At 40.2% G+C, this 8,096-nt stretch overlaps 2 pseudogenes; both read right to left on the bottom strand.

The window, feature by feature from the left end:
* Nucleotides 1–1,353: 1,353 nt before the first annotated feature.
* Nucleotides 1,354–3,111, bottom strand: LOC112911872 (BUB3-interacting and GLEBS motif-containing protein ZNF207-like; annotated as a pseudogene).
* Nucleotides 3,112–7,146: 4,035 nt separating this feature from the next.
* Nucleotides 7,147–7,776, bottom strand: LOC112911871 (DNA dC->dU-editing enzyme APOBEC-3H-like; annotated as a pseudogene).
* Between the last annotated feature and the right edge of the window lie 320 nt (nucleotides 7,777–8,096).

The following is an 8,096-nucleotide window of genomic DNA, read 5'->3' on the forward strand; positions in this document are numbered from 1 at the left end:
GCTTTGTAAATATTTGTTTTGTTTAAATGAATGACTTGTTGCTTAAATACACTCTTTATGATGATTAAAACAGTTTTCAGTATTTTTCTACAAGGTTAAAATTTTTTTTCAAAGACAAAAACTCCGATTTCATGTCATATCTACACCTTCACATATAGGTTATAAAGAACTATCATCATTTTCTTAGAAGTCTTAACTTTACGTTGAGAAAAACTCAACTTGAGTTCATTGTATTAATAATTATACTTCATGCAGGTCATTTGATCATAGATAACCATAGAACTACCCTGCAAAAATAGATTGAAAAAAAATGAATGCCAAAAAATGTCAACAAGCGCTATTATTGTAGGAAACTTGCAACACAAGATATATTGACTAATAACAGTGTCACCTCTACCAAAAAGTTGTTCACAGGACACAGTAACATTCAAATTCCCAAGAATGAAAAGGTTAAGAGGAAAACCATTAAGGCTTTATAATAAAAGAAGGTAGCCATCTTAAAGAAATAATGTAATTTCCAGGAACATAAATAAAAAATTTTGAATCCATCTGTTATCCATCCTAACAGAGGCACATTTAAATCATTTGGCATTATACTTAGAAAAGATTCCAACCCATTAACAGCAAAGAAACTATTACTGCATGCACCTAAGCTTCTAGAAGTTTGCACCTGAAAAGCTTCTGAGGTCCAAGCAGTACTGCAGTCTCAAAAATAATCAGAAGGAAATGAATGGGTCTGACACTAGGCTCTAAGCTTTATCAGCAGGGAAGAGGACATTCTAAGGTTTACATTTTAAGTATCTAGGACATCTAATGTAGTGACACCAAGGGTGTGGAATGGTGACACAATATAAAGATTTCATACCCACTATATAATGACTCATATATACCTAAGTTTTTCTGTCAACTTAAGCACTAACATACAGTTCTATATATAATGTCCAGTTTAAAACATGGAGCTAAGGAACACCTACAATTCAAAGACAGAATCCAATGATTTATCAAAACTCTATCAGTAACTATGAATTTTATTATGTGGACATCTACTGTGGCATGCATCTGTACAAAACTTTCAGGCAGTGGTCCACAGCTGGGTTATGAATAAAAAGGCATAAGCTTTTCTCTCATTTTATTACAATGAAGTTTAACAGTACAGAAAAGTCACATGAGGTGGGTCAGATTTTTTAAACCCTGCAACATGAGGAACTCTAAATACATTAAATATTGTTATACATTCAGACTTCCAATGTACAGGTCTTGGAAACAGTTACAGCCCTCACCAAGCTAGGTTGGGGACATGAAGTCCAACAGCATCTGAAATGCTGTGAAGGCATAATTTTACAAATAGCAATGTAAGCTTACAGAACTTGCCTTTATTAAGGTGGTATGTTCATGTAATTTCAGCACCTTCACAATATAACGAACCAAATTTACTATACTTCACTTCTAAAAACCTGGATGAAACATGAAAAAGAAGTCATACAGTATAAATTGCAACTTCAGGGAAAGTTCCTGCTTTATTATTCCAAATAATTTTTCCCATGTAAAATAAATGTCCAATAGTTCCTGGTATGTGGGAAGATAATGTTTGTTAAAGTCACAGTGAAGCATTATTGACGGAAGCTTGGCTATATAAACAGCACAAGTTGAGAAAAGGTTTAATCTCCAAACCTATTAGGTTGGATGAAGTAAGATCAGTAACGGCCACCTTGCGACATTACAGGAGGCCTCATTCCCATCAGAAGTCGAGGAGGCCCACCCTGGTAAGAAGGTACCATTGGCGGTCCCTGCCCATATGGTGGCATAGCACCAGGAAGGTAACCTGACATGCCTTGATGATGACCACCATACTGACCATGAGGCGGCATTGGGGGTCTCATTCCTTGTTGTTGTGGGATGCCTGGCTGTGGTGGCATCATACCTCCAATAGGTCCAACTGGTGGATTACCAAATAGGAGCCTGTTCTGGTCGAGGAAGGTTACGTTGATATTTAGGTAACTGTGCCCTTCTCTCTTCCAGTGATATATCTTTATCTGGATGGGTCAACTGACTGGTTACACTGGTTGTCGTAAGTGTAGCAGGCTTGTTATTGAAGCCACTGGTTTAGCTGCAGTGCTATTTGTTGTACTAGTAGTTGAAGCTGTAGACTGTATAAGCAGGGAATGTAGACTTTGGGGGTTCTGTAGTTGTTGCAGGGATACTATTTAAGGGCTTGAAATCTGTACCAACAGGTCCTTGGACAGCTGTCTGAACCTGTCCAGCACTGGGGAAAAGAGGCTTCATAACTGGAGGATGTGGAGCAGGAACTGGTGCTGTCGGTGCAGGTGGTCTATTAAGAATGCCTGGCACTGAAACAGCCTTTGCTTGAGTCATTGGAGGAATCCCAGGACGGGGAACAGGAGGGGGCATACCTGGTGGCATACCAGGCATCAGAGGTGGTATTCCTGGTCCAGGTGGCATCATTCCACCCATTGGTATCATTATGTTTTCACTGCAAAGTGACTGGGTGTATTTTCTCTGACGATGCAATCCAGGTGGCATGCCTGGCATAACTGGTAGCATTCCTGGCATCAGAGGAGGAACACCTGGCATTAATGGAGGTATGCCTGGAGGCATTCCTGGTGTTCCTGGAACTGGTGGCAGTCCTGGTTGCACCATCGGGGGGATATAACCTTGTTGAGGCTGAACAGGCTGTGGCTGAAATGAAGTTGATGCTGCAGAGTCATCATCGTATTCATCAGAATCATTTTGTTGCTTCTTTTTTTTTTTTTGACTCTCTTGTGTTTTCTCTTCAAGAAGTCATCTTGTTTCATCCATGTCTTTTTCTGGAATACCTTCCATACCATATATTTCCAATTCTACGTCAGTTCTCCCAGGAATTGCATTTGGTACAGCATCTATTGTCTCTTTATGCACCTGCAAGCAATGAATAGCTAAACCAGGTCCTGTGTACAACTTCTTATGACATATATGGCATTTAAAATGTTTTGCTTTTTTGGTGCTGTATAAGAATCTTCTCGTCATCAAAATCTCTATTACAATACCAGCACCACGGCTTCAGCTGCTTCTTCTTCTTGGGACCCATAACTGTGCTCTACTGACAAAGTAAAACGGGGGTAGGGGGATCAAGCAGGATAAACAAGGCAAAAATCACTGACTCTTTTGAGCCAACGGCTACCACTGCGGCCATCACAGGAAACAGACACAAAAATGCGTTAATTTTTATTATTACTAATAAACTTAGGGAGCCAAAAAGAGAATGGATTCTACTGTCTGTAGCACATTAGGGGAGGCTGTGTTGCATGGTGCCTAGTCCTAACTATTTCTTCTGGAAGCTTTGAAGAGCTTTTACCTTTTATTGTAGATCTTCTGACACCATTCACCTCTGTGTCCACCCCCCCCAAATTCCCATTGCCCCTAAGCATCAGCTTGGAGATTTCCAACCTGGAGTCTGGAAACTCAGTGACAGTCTTGGAGCTAGCACCAGCTTTCTCTTCTCCATGCCAGCTTCTCAGCTTTCTGTCTTCCTGGAGAGAATGACTTCTTGGGAGGGAGGATCCCAATAGTCCACTCTAAAGTATGCATCACTCTTGTGGTCCTGCAGTGTCTTTTCTGTCCCAAATAGCTGTTGGACTGCCTTTGTTTGTTCTTGACTTCTTGGGCCGTGCAATGCCCCATCTGGAATTTGGAGTCCTATCTGATCCACAGAAAATGGTGCCCCAGACCTGCAGCCCTTGCATAGGGTACGTCCAACGATGTGGAAACAAAACAGTGCCTAAGCCAAGTGTTGAGCTTGCAGTCACTGCTGCCTCATTGAGTTCTCAAGTTATGAACCAAAGGCTCCATTTTGCAAAGGAAAGAAATGGTTTCTTTATTAGGAAGATAAAGAAATTTTCCCTTAGTGAATATCATTTTTAATGGGGCAAAACTGAGAGCTTTCTCCCTAAGGTCAGGAACACAACAGAGATGCCCACTCTCACCACTTTCGTTCAACATACTACCAGAAGTCCTAGCTTCAGCAATCAGACAACAAAAAGAAATAAAAGGAATTCAAATTAGCAAAGAAGTCAAACTCTCACTCTTCACACATGTCATGATACTTTACGTGGAAAACACAAAAGGCTCCACTCCAAAATTGCTAGAATTTATACAGCAATTCAGCAACGTGACAGGATATAAAATCGGTGCACAGAAATCAGTGGCATTTCTCTACACTGACAATGAGACTGAAGAAAGAGAAATTAAAGAGTCAATCCCATTTATAGTTGTATCAAAAATCATAAGATTCCTAGGAATAAACCCTTATAAGCAAAGAGGTAAAGGCCCAATACTCTAAAAACTGAAATGAAGAAAATACAAAGAAATGGAAGAACATTTCATGCTCATGGATTGGAAGAATAAATATTGTTAAAATATCTATGCTACCTTGAGCAATCTACACATTCAATACAATCCTTATCAAAATACCATCAACATTTTTCACAGAACTGGAACAAATAATTCTAAAATTTTTATGGAACCAGAAAAGAATCTGAATAGCAAATGTTGAGGCATCACAGTTCTGGAATCACATTTCTGGAGGCATCACAATTCTGGAATTCAAGCTGTATTACAAAGCATTAGCCGCCAAGACATATGATACTGGCACAAAAAGCAGACACATTGATCAATGGAACAGAATAGAGAACCCAGAAATGGACCTTCAACTCTATGGTCAACTCATCTTTGACAAAACAGGAAAGAACATCCAGTGAAAAAAGGACAGTCTCTTCAACAAATTGTGCTGGGAAAATTGGACATCCACATGTATAAGAATGAAACTGGACCCTTTTTTTACATCATACTCAAAGATAAACTCAAAATGGATGAAAGACCTAAATGTGAGACAGGAATCCATCAAAATCCTAGAGGAGAACATAGACAGTAACCTCTTCAACCAAGGCCACAACAGCTTCTTGAGGGACACGTCTCCAAAGACAAGGGAAACAAAAAGCAAAAATGAACTATTGAGGCTTCATCAAGATAAAAATGTTGGGATGTCTGGGTGGCTCAGCAGTTGAGTGTCTGCCTTCGGCTCAGGGCATGATCCTGGGATCCCAGGATCCTGGGATTGAGTTCCACATCAGGCTCCCTGTGAGGAGCCTGCTTCTCTCACTGCCTATGTCTCTGCCTCTCTCTCTGTGTCTCTCATGAATAATAAAAAAATTAAAGATAAAAAAATCTAATGCACAGTAAATGAAACAGTCAACAAAACTAAAAGATAACCCAAAGAATGGGAGAAGACATTTGCAAATGACATATCAGATAAAGGGCTAGAATCCAAGATTTATAAAGAACTTATTAAACTCAACACCCCCAAAACAAAGAATCCAGTCAAGAAATGGGCAGAAGACATGAATAGACATTTCTCCAAAGAAGACCTACAAATGGCTGACAGACACATGAAAGTATGCTCCACATCACTTGGCATCAGAGAAATACAAATCAAAATACAATGAGATACCACCCTACACCAGTCAGAATGGCTAAAATTAATGATAGGAAGCAACAAATGTTAGTGAGGATGTGGAGAAGGGGGAACCCTCTTGCACTGTTGGTGGGAATGTGAACTGGTACAGCCACTCTGGAAAACAGTGTGGAGGTTCCTGAAGAAGTTAAAAATAGAGCTACCCTATGACCCAGCAATTGCACTACTGGGTATTTACCCCAAAGACACAAATGTAGTGATCTGAAGGGGCACCTGCACCCCAATGTTCACAGCAGCAATGTCCACAATAATCAAATTTGGGGAAGATCCCAGATGTCCATGGACAGATGAATGGATAAAGAGGAAGAATTATTCAGAAAGGATGAATACTTACCATTTGCAATGATGTAAATGGAACTGGAAGGTATTATGTTGAGCTAAGTAAGTCAATTAGAGAAAGTCAATTATATGGTTTCACCCATATGTGGAATATAAGAAACAGCATAGAGGATCATAGGGTTAGGGAGTGAAAACTGAATGGGAAATCATCAGAGAGGGAGAAAAACCATGAGAGACTCTTAACTATAGGAAACAAACTGAGAGTTGCTGGAGGGGAGGTGGGGGTATAGGGTAATTGGGTGATGGACATTAAGAAGGGCACATGATATGATGAGCACTGGGTGTTACATGCAACAGATAAATTATTGAACACTACATCTGAAACTAATGATGTACTATATGTTGGCTAATTAAGTTAAAAAAACACTTTCCCTTTATAATATTGCTAAAAGTGGAACTAAGATGTGGAAATAGCTGCCCATTTTTCCCCCACGTTGTTAATTAATTTAAAAAAGTTTTTATTCCAATTTCAGTTAACATACAGTGTAATATTAGTTTCAGGTGTACAATTTAGTGATTCAACATTTACAACACCTGGTACTCATCACAAGTGCCTTCCTTAATCCCCATATGTATTTCCCCATCTCCCCACCCATCTCCCCTCTGGTAACCATCAGATTGTTCTCTGTAGTTAAAATTGTTCTATGTAGTTAAGAGTTTGTCTCCTTTCTCTTTTTCCCCCCATGTTCATTTTTTTTAATTCTACATATGAATGAAATCATACAGTATTTGTCTTTGGCTGACTTGTTTCACTTAGCATAATAGTTTTTTGCCTTATCTACGTTGTTGCAAATGGCAAGATTTCATTCCATTTTCTGGCTGAATAATATTCCATCGTGTGTGTGTGTGTGTGTGTGTGTGTGTGTGTGTGTGTGTGTGTATCTCACATCTTTTTTAATGGTTTTTATATTTTTTAAAAAGATTTATTTATTTTAGAGAAAGAGTGAGTGAGCAGGTGAGTGGGGGAGGAGGGCACAGAGAATCTTTTTATTTTTCTTTCCTTTTTTTTTTTTATTGAGGGAAAGTCCTGATTTCCCTTTTAGAAAGTAACCCAACTTCTACAAACTTACACATTCTCTTTATTTTCTCAATTATAAAAATATATAAAAGGAAACACTTTTATAAAAGGAAACTTATAAAAGGAAACATTTATAAAAGGAAATAAATGAAGGAGGAAAGGAAAGAGATGTGTCTGCAGAGCTCACAACCTGCTTCCCAGAGGCAGCAGTTTATGAAGTGTTGAGATGCTTCAGGAACGGGGTTGGGGGGCCTGAGGATCATTAAAGTCTCAAATTTCCAAAGTCATTCTCTAAACTGTTCAGGGGCTGGAGGATCCTCTGGAGCCAAAGGCCTATGCTTTCACTGTATTGCTTCAGCTTGTATCAGGGCTGGAAAGGCCTGCCCTCGTGGCCCACAAACTTCTCCCAGCAGTCCTCAAACTCCAGGTGGCTCATGATGGCCATGGGGATCCTGGATGTCTGCAGATGCCTCAGCACCCCCTTATGCTTCAGGTGCCAGTGGAAGTACAGGCGGGAAGCAAAGAGCCTCAGGCTGATGTGGGGGTGATCTTTGACAAACCAACCAGTTTCTTGGCACAGGTGGGACAGGGGCTTCACGTGACATAGCAGGTGATTTCGAATCTCTGGGATGGGTCTAGTTGTCGTGACTTTATATCGTCAATAAAGCAAATTTCTGCATGGCACTTTTCATAAGCCTCAGGATTTCTCCTACCGGCCTTGTGTCCAGATGGCCCGAGTGGCACCTGGTTTGAAGGCAGACTTTGGCAGTTATGGGGCCTTCACGTGGCTTCAGCTGGTACACGGGTAGGTCCTCCTCCGGTAGTATGGCTTTGTGACCTGGAGCTTGTTGCTGAACTGCTGGTAGAATGTTTCTTCTTGGAGTGAATTCATTGTGGTTCAGTCTTGCTTTCAGAAAGTCCCAATCTGGAGACAGAGAAAGAAGCATAAGCAGGCTCCCCACTCAGCAAGGCTCCTCCATGTCACAACTCTGATATCCTGACCTGAGCCAAAATCAAAAGTCAGCTGTTTAACTGACTGAGCCACCCAGGCACCTCTATAACCACATCTTCTCTATCAATTCATCTTTCGATAAACACTTGGGCCATTTCCATAATATGGCTATTATTGATGCTTCTGCTATAAATATCAGGGTGCATGTATCCTTTTGAGTTAGTAATTTTGTGGGTTTTTTTTTTTTTGGTAAGTACCTA

Source organism: Vulpes vulpes, chromosome 12 (genome assembly GCF_048418805.1).
Source record: "Vulpes vulpes isolate BD-2025 chromosome 12, VulVul3, whole genome shotgun sequence".
Classification (NCBI taxonomy): Eukaryota; Metazoa; Chordata; class Mammalia; order Carnivora; family Canidae; genus Vulpes; species Vulpes vulpes.